Source organism: Limulus polyphemus, unplaced genomic scaffold (assembly GCF_000517525.1).
Source record: "Limulus polyphemus unplaced genomic scaffold, Limulus_polyphemus-2.1.2 Scaffold667, whole genome shotgun sequence".
Classification (NCBI taxonomy): domain Eukaryota; kingdom Metazoa; phylum Arthropoda; class Merostomata; order Xiphosura; family Limulidae; genus Limulus; species Limulus polyphemus.
The window spans coordinates 459,235-472,891 of NW_013666277.1; the positions used below are offsets into that span (position 1 = coordinate 459,235).

A 13,657-nucleotide genomic window follows, 5' to 3' on the forward strand; every position below is an offset into this window, starting at 1 on the left:
ATATATATATATATATATATACACACACACACACCATTAACATGATTTCTTTTATCTTTTTATTCATGACTATCTAAAATCTTAATTAACAAAGAAATAGTTTATACTTATATAAATGTATGTTTAATTGGTTGATTAGATAAAACATTTATATTGTTATAATAATGATTTTGATTGGTTGATCTTATTATAGGTCCTGTAGCTCAACTGAAAGCTCCCCTCCTGAAACCAGATATGGTAGGAGCAGAAGTTCCAGTTTTAGTTTTGGAAAGGAAGTAAGGAAGACGACTGCATCTTTTTTAATTTTCCTTTATACATTTTTTTGTACAATTTGTAACTTGTTGTAGCTCTATGTTAACAACCACGCTACTTGCACAACACTGACGTAAAAATAAACTTACTTATATAATGTAACTCGATATACGCAATACCTAACACAGATCCAAAAACGTTCACACACAAACTGATCCAAAACAACTTGCTACCTTCTTGATGCTTCACTGTTTCACTGCAAGCTTACTTACTATATTGACCGGTATTTATATATAATCCTTGTTCTAGATATTTCCCAAAGTCACTAGGTTTTCGTGACGTCAATTTAGAGTATTCTAGAGCTACTCTTACAAACTTACTTGCTTTTAGCGTCATGCGCCCTCTAGCTAACAGAAAATTGCAACATTAAAAATATAGGTTATAACAATAGCTTTTCACAGAACCTTTTCACTGTCATCTTCCAGCCAAACTGACCAGTTCTCTTGATCAATAATTTGTAGGAGTCAAAAGATAGATTTGAAATAGTATTTTTACGCGTCACTGATTCTGAATCCAAAAATGGACAAAATTTTAAGAGGTGTGTGGAAAACAAAAACCACCTGCGATTTACGTCATTTTTATCGCAAATATTAAGTATTTTTCTTGTTGCTTAGTTTCAATAAGAATCCAAGTTTATGCTGTGCGAATAATCGAGATTGTGGATATGGTCTTATGACACATAATATTTTATCTATGAATTTTTGTTTGGTGTGGTATTGTTTTAGCGTTCTAGCAGAAACGACCAGATGTGCCAGAGACTGAAGAGTTGAGAATGTGTATATACCCCCCACCCAACCCCACCACCAATGTTGAAACGTGAAGTTATCTGGGTGGTTTAATGCAGTAATTACCTCGATAATTCAGGAACTTCATAAATAAACGCTCAGTTAAGGGTTCATCATGTCTGATTATGTTTACCAAATAACAATATTTCAGTTTCCCTTGCTTTACCCAATATTTTAACACTTGCATGACATTTGGGATATCTCAATTACATAATTAAGAATTGTGGAAACTTATTTGTTCAATTATGAAGTCACATTTTCAATAATTTGCAACAAAACCTTAAAAGTGAAGCCTCTCTTTTAGCACGACCACCTTCAGAGAAGGGACTCGAGCGTGGCCTATTGGTTGATGCATCGCACTTCTAACTGTGGCTGCGTTATAATAGTGACAGCAATCTTGTTATTCGGTTAAGCGTAGAGGCTTCAGGCGGGTGCGTGTGTGTGTGCTGGTCCACACTTCAAAATTAGGGACGTTATTGCCTGACCACATGGAGTAGTTCACGGACAGACAAACAAACCTTTTTTATTTTTTACTCTTATATGTATAGGTTACTTTAACGACTGTAGTTTTGTACCTTTTTATATCTTGTTTCAAAGTTGTGATTACTGTAGTTAGTCAAATATTTATAATAGGCTAATGGGCTGATGTCGAGAAACGGAGTTCTACCGTCATTGAAAACAACCCAAAGACGTAAATCACTTATTCACGTTGGGTCACCGAAACTTGATCGCCGTAGAAACAGTGAAAGTGATACTTCTATAAAAGGTTTGAAAGTTTTTCTAAGAATTCTTTTTGTCAGCAAATATTTGCTTCTTTGTTTATTTCTCGTTAAGCACAAATGGGCTATCTGTACTGTGCTCACCATAGGTATCGAATACTGCACTGTACGTTTTACTTGAAATACGATATTATATTTTCTTAGTCTAGTTGAAATGTGCTTAAAATATTCTGTGTGTTTTTTTTCTTCTAGAAGAAAAAGAATCTAAGTTAAGAGACAGACGTCGAAATAAAACATGGAGACCATCTTTATCAGGAAAGCCGAAGGAACTGGATGATCTAATGGGTTTCTCACTGGCCCGTTAGTTTTAATTCAGACTGTTACTGAAATGATGTATTTTTATTTGTATGCTCACCTGTAAGATAGTAATCAAGGCTGTCTCGTTAGTCCTAGCACAAAGTTTCTTAAGTTCCCGATAGTCTACAAAATCCACATTGGGACCATCTCAGGAGTGTGGTTTTAATTTTTTCTTTTTATATTACAGATTATTGACATTTGTTGGCACGAAGTATTAATACAACGGTTTCTATTGTTGGGCGGGTTCTTTTGGTGAAAAATAATGCATAGTCCTGTTCACTTGATGATAAAGCCGTTTTATATCTTGGACTACGAGTTATAAACTTACATAATTTCAGGAACTAACGATAAGCCTAACTTCACAATCATTTATTTATTTGATAACTTTCTCGTGCACACAGTTTATCCATATCTACTTACTAAACCGACTAACAAACTCGTTAATCCATCAGTTATTCAACCACTGTAACCTACTTACTAAACCGACTAACAAACTCGTTAATCCATCAGTTATTCAACCACTGTAACCTACTTACTAAACCGACTAACAAACTCGTTAATCCATCAGTCATTCAACCACTGTAACCTACTTACTAAACCGACTAACAAACTCGTTAATCCATCAGTCATTCAACTACTGTAACCTACTTACTAAACCGATTAACAAACTCGTTAATTCGACAGTCATTCAACCACTGTAACCTATTTACTAAACCGACTAACAAACTCGTTAATCCATCAGTTATTCAACCACTGTAACCTACTTACTAAACCGACTAACAAACTCGTTAATTCGACAGTCATTCAACCACTGTAACCTACTTACTAAACCGACTAAGCCTTAATCCCATCTTGTATCTCTCAAATTGTTTGTTAAAACTCTCAAACAAATTTTAGTCATTAAGCTACGCACTTATCACGTGACATAAAAACTCTTTTTTTTTTTTCCCAAAAACAGTACAAATATCAGAATTACAAAACATAGCCTACAACACATAACTTCGGTTTTATTAACTAATTCTTGTTTACATTTTTCAGATTACCTGCATGAGATTTAGTTTAAAATGTTGACAACCCAGGTTGATTTCCATTAAAAGAATAAACCATTTCCAGAAGAGGACAATCAAATAAGCTCATCACAAATCTGAACAGAAAAGCAGAATATGAGAGGATTTTATAAGTATCTGTATATACTAATTTTACGTGGAGCTTTGCATACGCTTTTAATTGTATGATTATTCTATGGTTTTGCAACTTTTAATTTTATTGGTTATGCTGATATTTAGCAACCTCCAAAAGTTGACGTGATTGTTTTTTGATGAATACTTATAAAGACTGACAAAAACAACAACAACCAAGCCTAAAATGTATCAAGCAGCATTTTACAAGCTTTCGAAATGGAGATTTAAGCTACAACTATTTAACAGCTAATACGTTTTCTTTACCAATATCTAAGAAGCTGTAAATGCACAAAAATATTGTGATAAAGAAAGCAGACGATATCTCGACTTCTTATAAAAATAACTGTATATACAGCATTGAAGGTTTACTGGGGGCAATAAACGAACACAGATAAAAATAATTTAGAGCTGAATCAGTAGATCAGATAAAATGATTGATCGTAATGTCAGAGCTTTTGTTTAGTCTGAACGTTATATCTTTAGGAATGTATCTTAGCTGAAATGTCAGACCTGTAAAACACTATTATTTCTTGGCTTTTAGAGTTTATATGGATAACTTATAACAACTTGGTTAGAACAATCTATTATTTCTTGGCTTTTAGAGTTTATATGGATAACTTATAACAACTTGGTTAGAACAATCTATTATTTCTTGGTCTTTGGAGTTTATATGGATAACTTATAACAACTTGGTTAGAACAATCTATTATTTCTTGGTCTCTGGAGATTATATGAATAACTTATAACAACTTGGTTAGAACAATCTATTATTTCTTGGCTTTTAGAGTTTATATGGATAACTTATAACACTATGGTTAGAACAGTCTATTATCTCTTGGTCTTTGGAGTTTATATGGATAACTTATAACAACTTGGTTAGAACAGTCTATTATTTCTTGGTCTTTGGAGTTTATATGGATAACTTATAACACTGTGGTTAGAACAGTCTATTATTTCTTGGTCTTTGGATGTTATATGGATAACTTATAACACTGTGGTTAGAACAGTCTATTATCTCTTGGTCTTTGGAGTTTATATGGATAACTTATAATAACTTGGTCAGAACAATCTTTTTTTCTTTGAACAGAGTAAACAGTTTATTTAGCTAAATGTGAGGTAATGACAAGAGTTGTTTTTTCTACTCGGATCATTTTGTACGGTAGCTCATAACATTACACACAAAATGTCAAAATTCACTTATTAGTTAGACTTCTTCAAAGTTTTGTAATAAGAATATTTTTCTGAGTTTGTTCAAGTATAAATACTACTCTTATGTTATATACTGATTCTGAAGAATTATTTTCTCTTTATTTATAAAATACTGATCTAGATAAAGTTTAACAATGAAACGTCAAAAACAGTTAAGTTCTTGTAGAATTTCAATTCTAAAAAAGATAAGGACCTCCCGCTAAAAACAAAATATATTTCGTGCTGTCTGGATCGTGAAATCTTAGGTATAAGGTTCAGTGCTCTTTATAAATAAGTGACTTTATACTTGTGATAGCATATAAATGTTAAGAATAAGACTGCCAAAATTGCCAAGTGACGTGTCGAACGTATTTCCTGTTAATACGATTTATATTGTTTCGTAGGATTTGTGGCCTATTTGTTTTTAAAGCTGTGTTCGTCATATGTTTTTTTAAAGTCCAATGTTACTTTAAAGAAAGGAAATATCGGCTCTGTATTACGTCATTGCTACGACACCATGTTACGTATGAAGAGTGCTATTGGAAATACATGTTAAGTATGAAGAGTGCTATTGGAAATACATGTTACGTATGAAGAGTGCTATTGGAAATACATGTTACGTATGAGGAGTGCTATTGGAAATACATGTTACGTATGAAGAGTGCTATTGGAAATACATGTTACGTGTGAAGAGTGCTATTGGAAATACATGTTACGTGTGAAGAGTGCTATTGAAAATACATGTTACGTGTGAAGAGTGCTGTTGGAAATACATGTTACGTATGAAGAGTGGTATTGGAAATACATGTTACGTGTGAAGAGTGCTATTGGAAATACATGTTACGTGTGAAGAGTGCTATTGGAAATACATGTTACGTGTGAAGAGTGCTATTGGACATACATGTTACGTGTGAAGAGTGGTATTGGAATTACATGTTACGTGTGAAGAGTGGTATTGGAAATACATGTTACGTGTGAAGAGTGGTATTGGAAATACATGTTACGTGTGAAGAGTGGTATTGGAAATACATGTTACGTATGAAGAGTGCTATTGGAAATATTCGGAAACGCCCATATTGATTGTTTATGGAAACGATTTGTGAGGGAATGAGATTTTTTTGCTTGTGACTTGTTTCTTCCGTCACTGGTATTCAGAGTCACCTATCTGTTGTTTGTTATTAAGCCTATTTGTAATAGAGTAAGTACTGGCGTAGCAAATCTAATACACGAAATATAACTTTCCTGTTTTTGGGAACTAAAGGGTTGAAGGTATGCACTGAAAGGCATGATGGCCACCATTTTGTTTAAGTTTGTGGATTTGAAAATGCAAGTACCGTTTAAATCAACTTAACATTGAGGTTGTGAGAAACGTGTTTGTTATTTTATTTCTGAGCATGTTAGTGTTAGGCTAGGCTGTTTGTGTGCAGCTAAATAACTTGTATTTTGTAGTATTATGATGTCTACAAAACTATAAATATGTCTGGGTTAGAAATCGTCACAAGCATACTAGTAAAGAACAAAGGCAACAGATGGCGTGACCTGTAGAAATGATTTATTATTTAAACATTGAACTGTATTATTTGCTATTACTTCTCTTCATTCATAAATTATGACAATAGAACATTTACTTTACATTGCGAGTGAATTTGCTTACAGAGACTTGACATTTGGCCTCTATCGCTTACTTTTATTTAAGACCGTTTTGATGTATTTTATAAATTTGAATATCTATGTTTTCCTATTAACTATAAAACGTATAGTTTTGCAATGTTTCAGTTGTGATTAAATATGAATTCTTGGCATAGTGCGCCTACTGAAGTTTAGAAATAAGTCAAAATTGTTATGTTGTAAACCTAATTAAACAAGAGACAGAAAAACTGCGTATTGAAAAGAGGAAAATGAGGAATGACTTAAATAATGAGATTTGAGGATGTTCGGGGTAAATGAAGGAAAAGATTAAGGAAAAAAAAGAGGGAAAATGGAGGATGCTGCTTCTGGAGATTTTGAAAAGAGAGAAAAAAGACGATGGAAAAAGAAGGCAAAGAAAGAGATAGGCTATGAAAGACTAGCAGTAAAAAAAATTAATGCACGAAAGAAAGAAGAAGATAGTGCTGAGGAGACAAGAGAAAGAAGAGAGAGAGAAAAGGAAAGACAGCGAATAAATGGTGGAATTAAAGATTAGGAGATGAAACCCTCAGAAAAGAGAGAGAGAGAGAAAAGTGATCGAAAAAAGAATGATTTCATGTGCCTTTTATGCTGTGCAGTTGCATCGCCATACCTTGACTGTTAAATTTGATGTTTACTGGTGATGTGTGATTATGAAAAAAAATAGTTTGTACATAGACTATTATGTTATTGCTTTTATTAACGTCTGTTACTCTTTTTAGAAAATTGGTTTAGGCTATTAGACAAAAACTTAAAAGCTATGGCTATTTGCACTATCTTTAAGTTGAAAAGTATCTTATTGACAAGTTTCTTTTCAGCACGAAAGTATGTTATTGACAAGTTTCTTTTCAGCACGAAAGTACATTATTGACAAGTTTCTTTTAGCACGAAAGTACGTTATTGACAAGTTTATTTTCAGCACGAAAGTATGTTATTGACAAGTTTATTTTCAGCACGAAAGTATGTTATTGACAAGTTTCTTTTCTGCACGAAAGTACGTTATTGACAAGTTCTTTTCAGCACGAAAGTACGTTATTGACAAGTTTCTTTTCAGCACGAAATTACGTTATTGACAAGTTTCTTTTCAGCACGAAAGTACGTTATTGACAAGTTTCTTTTCAGCACCAAAGTATGTTATTGACAAGTTTCTTTTCAGCACGAAAGTACGTTATTGACAAGTTTCTTTTCAGCACGAAAGTATGTTATTGACAAGTTTCTTTTCAGCACAAAGTAATGAAACTGTAAAAATTCAAATGAGAAATATACGCTTCATTTGTTACTTTATTTGCTGTTAAAATATCATAACACAAAATACATTTGTTCTGGACATCTCATGTTCCATTTTTCGTGGTCTATACGATAGTGTATTTAGTTACCCTGGTCTTAGATGGCACGTGTGTTGTCAATATGTTACAAAATTACTGTGGTACATAAGCTAAGCTCTTCAAGTTTGTAGATAAATTTATCTTCAAGATATATTAAAAGAGACAGAGAAAATGTACATTTGTTATTATTTATAGCTCTTTAACACCGTGGCATTTAACACGGTTTCAATCTCACGATTTTCAAACACCAGCTCTAAAGGTTTCAAAAGAAGCAAGAATGTGTAATCTGAAGTTTGTAATCCACATATCTCACTAAACAACAGAGTGGCACCGAACAAAACACGGTTTCAGTCTCACGATTTTCAAACACCAGCTCTAAAGGTTTCAAAAGAAGCAAGAATGTGTAATCTGAAGTTTGTAATCCACATATTTCACTAAACAGCAGAGTGGCACCGAACAAAACACGGTTTCAGTCTCACGATTTTCAAAACCACCAGCTCTAAAGGTTTCAAAGTGTATACCAGAAGCCTGTAAGCTGCAGATTTCACTAATCAATACAGCAGTGTAAAATTTGTAAAATGTGTAAAATTTTTTAATAGATTTTATTTACATTTTTTTATCACTTTGATTTCCTTCCGCAATATTCATTAATAAATACACACCTAGGATCTCTTTCTTTCCGAAGCAGGATGTGTACAAGTGAGTGCACCACGCTACAGTTGCTTCTCTCAATATATACATCCTCTTTTATCGGATAGTATCTCATGTAATTGATCTGGATCCACCGACGAAAGCGGAACTTGCTCGAAAATAAGTTAAGAAAATTATTGCCTGATGTAAACCGGTATGTTTCTGGTTGTGAAACTATGACTTCAATAAACACTACCTCTAGAAATGCTCAGTTATAAACCAAGCATGACTGGTAATATTTCACCTTGCCTGAAGTTATGTTGGAAAATTTCTAACAGGACCTTTTTTTTTTTTCTAAAAAGCACATTGTCAAAGTTCATGACTCCAAAGCCACGTTACTACCGACCTCCATGCCACTACACGAGAGATAGCCTCAGAAAGTCACATGTTACATAATTATATCATCACGTTTATTGTATTTCCAAATAAGTCACGAATACGAAAGGAAATTATCCAGTGTAGCTTAGAACTGTTCTAATATAAGTTACACATATGGAACTTAGAACTGTTCTAATGTAAATTACATACATGGAACTTAGAACTGTACTAATGTAAGTTACACATATGGAACTTAGAACTGTTCTAATGTAAAGTACACACATGGAACTTAGAACTGTTCTAATGTAAAGTACACACATGGAACTTAGAACTGTTCTAATGTAAAGTACACACATGGAACTTAGAACTGTACTAATGTAAGTTACACATATGGAACTTAGAACTGTTCTAATGTAAATTACATACATGGAACTTAGAACTGTTCTAATGTAAAGTACACACATGGAACTTAGAACTGTACTAATGTAAGTTACACATATGGAACTTAGAACTGTTCTTATGTAAATTATACATACGAAACTTAGAACTGTTCTAATGTAAATTACACATATGAAATTTAGAACTACTGCAATGTAAACTACACATATAAAGCTCAGAACTTAAAAGTTTTCAGAGTTCTAAGGTTTACATACTCACCTTTTGTGAAGCCTTTTACCAAATACTGAAAATGAAGATGAACTACGGTTCTCAACTCCAAACCAGAAGCACTGGAGAAAAATTCTTCTAGAAGGTTGTTAGTAAGAAGACCCATACTGTGGATTTAAATGATAACTCTTTATTATTTTTCACTAACTAAGAAGAAGTTTGATAGTAAGAAGACCCCAAGACATCTCCGTGGAGTCTATAACATAGTTAATAATACATGAACCCAAGACTTATCCGTGGAGTCTATAACACAATTAATAAAACATGCACCCAAGACATCTCCGTGGAGTCTATAAAACAGTTAATAATACATGAACCCAAGACTTATCCGTGGAGTCTATAACACAGTTAATAATACATGAACCCAAGACTTATCCGTGGAGTCTATAACACAATTAATAATACATGCACCCAAGACATCTCCGTGGAGTCTATAAAACAGTTAATAATACATGAACCCAAGACATCTCCGTGGAGTCTATAAAACAGCTAATAATACATGAACGCAAGACTTCCCCGTGGAGTCTTTAACACAGTTAATAATATATGAACCCAAAACTTCTCCGTGGAGTCTGTAAAACAGCTAATAATACATGAACTCGAGACAATCTCCGTGGAGTCTTTAACGCAGCTAATAATACATGAACTCAAGACATCTCCGTGGAGAAAACCTAGAGAAGGATACAACAACAAATGTCTGACTTGAAGAAGTTGAACAATGTGATTTTGTGTTTGGTAGTTGTTACATTTTCTTAAGAACTCATTAATGTAATAAATTATGTATATAGAACCTGCAAGTATAAAATATTTCTATATTTCTCTCTTCAATAGAAAAATCGTTCTCTTTGGAAGCTTATCTTCGAAATTTAAACAAACATTTTGAAATGTTAACTATTTGACATAAAACTCCAAATATACAAAGTTACACGTGACTGTGCTCACTAGAGGGCAAGAAAATGAGATGACAGTAATAACTTTTTCGTGATAAAATTTCAAATTTTGAAAACTTGAAAAAACGGACTCTAATTTCAGTTCAATATCCAGTAACAATGTATTTCAGTTTCATATCCAGTAACAATGTATTTCAGTTTCATATCCAGTAACAATGTATTTCAGTTTCATATCCAGTAACAATGTATTTCAGTTCAATATCCAGTAACAATGTATTTCAGTTTCATATCCAGTAACAATGTATTTCAGTTCAATATCCAGTAACAATGTATTTCAGTTCAATATCCAGTAACAATGTATTTCAGTTTCATATCCAGTAACAATGTATTTCAGTTTCATATCCAGTAACAATGTATTTCAGTTCAATATCCAGTAACAATGTATTTCAGTTTCATATCCAGTAACAATGTATTTCAGTTCAATATCCAGTAACAATGTATTTCAGTTTCATATCCAGTAACAATGTTAATTACATTAAATTATCTATGTTTATATTATTTAAAACTTTCTCGTAATAAGAATTATTCAATATTTTGTTGATTTGCTCTCTGATCAAAATATACATTTGTAAATAACTAAAAGCATTTTTTGTACTTATTAGTAGAAGTAACTTTTATTATCCTACTAGTGTATAGCCCATCAAAAATGACGGGGCAAATACTACCACCCCCACCACATAGTATACCCTAACCTCATATTTCATAGCTAATTGAAATATATAAGTTTTGTGAAATCAAGCTTGACCAACAAAGAGGCAGAAAAGTGTAGTCGAGGCAGTCAAACGTCGGCAAGTTCCTTTGTGAGCCAATCAAAATTAAGATGAATTCGTGGCGTATTCATAAACTAGTTATTGGTAAAAATAAGTTAGATTAACAACTTCTAATATTTATAAAATCCAGAGTGTTTTGCTAACACTACGCTACAAAAATGTCTTTTATGTCATGTTGCTTAGCAACAAAAGTATAACCTAATATTGTTGGTAGTCTATGTACTGAAAGTATAACATGAAATGTATAGACAATAAAACTGGAAAAAATATCTGTTGATTTCTTCATTTAGAGTCTCCGTTGATTAAAGAGGTTTTTACTTAATATTAAAAATGTTGGTGATATGACAGAAAATTACTTAATTCAGAAACGATTTAAATTTAAAACTGAATCTATATTTTTACTTTCATGATAATTTTTTTTGTTCTTGGCTCTAGGCTAGGTGATCCCACACTACGTCATTAGTTTAGGCATATTATATCAACACTCACTACACTTATAAAGTTTCACGGCTCCTTTGCACGCCCGTCACTATATACTCGTAATGGGCAGACAGTAATCGAACTATTCTATCTCGATAAATGCATTTCGGCTTTTATAACTCCTCCTATTTCGAGAAATCAAACATGACGTCACGAGGTTAGATATTTATTTCTTATAAGAACGTGATTCCTTTTTGTTTGTCTGTGAGGAAATTCCTGGTTATATAATTTGACATGTCAGCTTATCCGCTGACAATATATATTTAAAATTATAGCTCTAATGCACATACACTAGATGGCAATGCAGTCTAGTGACTATATTACGTTTTTTATATTCAATATGAACTGAAACTTCATTATAAATGCTTCGTATATATAGATATAAAAATGTGTGCAAAAAATATTTCTCAGGATTAAGTGATCTTTTAAAATTTAAAGGGTATTGCATTCTCATAATGTCAACAATTTAAAATATTAATGTAACAATGTGTTAAAACGCTTGTCAATTGGCGTGATCACGTGATTGATATCATTTTGTAGATTCAAATGGTGACGGTGATATCAAACGTTTCTACTAAAGGTGTGGCGATACGAAACGAGTATCGTATCGTGAAGCGTTGATACGATTGTGTCGATACATCGTCCGATACGATATGATTTATGTATCTTCACGAAATAAGGCAAGCTTTCAGTAAACATTATAAGTATTTTGTTTGTTTTTTTGTTATGGATTTCGCGCAAAGCTACACGGAGGCTATCTGCGCTAGCCGTCCCTAATTTAGCAGTGTAAGACTAGAGGGAAGGCAGCTAGTCATCACCACCCACCGCCAACTCTTGGGTTACTCTTTTACCAACGAATAGTGGGATTGACCGTCACATTATAACGCCCCCACGGCTGAAAGGGCGAGCATGTTTGGTGTGACAGGGATTCGAACCCGCGACCCTCAGATTGCGAGTCGAGCGCCTTAACCACCTGGCCAGGTGGTTAGGGCGCTCGAGTCGCAATCTGAGGGTCGTGGGTTAGAATCCCCGTCACACAGGGACGGCTAGCGCAGATAGTCCTCGTGTAGCTTTGCGCGAAATCCGTAACAAACAAACATTTTTTTAAAATCAAAAACATTACATACAAATTAACAATAACAAAATAGATAGACAGATATTAACTTCTTTATATTTTACTTCTCTTGCCAGCTGCCGTTTAGTTGATGAAACTTGAGAATTTGAAAAATCACTGTAAATTGTGAAGTAGTTAAATACGACAGTGTTAGCAATATAGATGATAAATTACAGACAAGACTGTCAAGTCTCTGTATCTAGGATACGTATCATATCGAGGTACTATGATGAGATACATACCCCTAGTTTTTACATTGTTTGTCATAGGCGAATATTCAACAAATATCGAGGTACTATGATGAGATACATACCCCTAGTTTTTACATTGTTTGCCATAGGCGAATATTCAACAAATATCGAGGTACTATGATGAGATACATACCCCTAGTTTCTACATTGTTTGCCATAGGCGAATATTCAACAAATATCGAGGTACTATGATGAGATACATACCCCTAGTTTCTACATTGTTTGCCATAGGCGAATATTCAACAAATAACATGTAATCGTGGAAAAAATATCTGCAATAATAGTCGGCTATAAAAATATACCTCTTATCTGATATCGTGTGTGTGTGTATGTTTTTTAGAGCCAAGTCACATCAGGCTATCTATTGTGTCCACCGAGGGGAATCGAACCTCTGATTTTAGCGGTGTAAGTCCGTAGACTTACCGCTGTCCCATTGGGGGACAACGGATGCTGTTAATGAAGTCAAAGGGAGTCCAAGTTAGCGAAACGTTAGTGAAGGAATTTAATGAAATGCTGTTTGTTTGTATTTAAGCACAAAGTTACACAATGGGCTATTTGTGCTGTGCCCACCACGGGTATCGATAACCCGATTTTCAGCGTTATAAGCCTCCAGACTTATCGCTAAACCACTAGGGCCAGGTTTATCAGTGACACGAACACTTAAAATAATGTATTCCGACGAAGGAACAGTGTCAGAAATGATGTCACATGGACCTTGAAAAATAAAACTACATTAGATAAACATTAATATAGTAGTCGTTAAACTAGCTTGACAGATTGTGCCAGGCGATTATCAACACGAGCAATGAGAAGTAAACACAAGACTACACCGTCTGAACTGTGAGAAGTAAACACAAGACTACACCGTCTAAACTGTGAGAAGTAA

At 33.6% G+C, this 13,657-nt stretch overlaps 1 long non-coding RNA gene across 1 annotated transcript; it reads left to right on the plus strand.

Annotated features, from left to right (window-relative positions):
* Positions 1–193: 193 nt before the first annotated feature.
* On the plus strand, positions 194–5,415 carry LOC111085860. The gene is made up of 3 exons (XR_002610637.1): positions 194–275; positions 1,731–1,863; positions 2,069–5,415. It is a non-coding gene; the product is annotated as an uncharacterized LOC111085860 (long non-coding RNA).
* Positions 5,416–13,657: the final 8,242 nt, after the last annotated feature.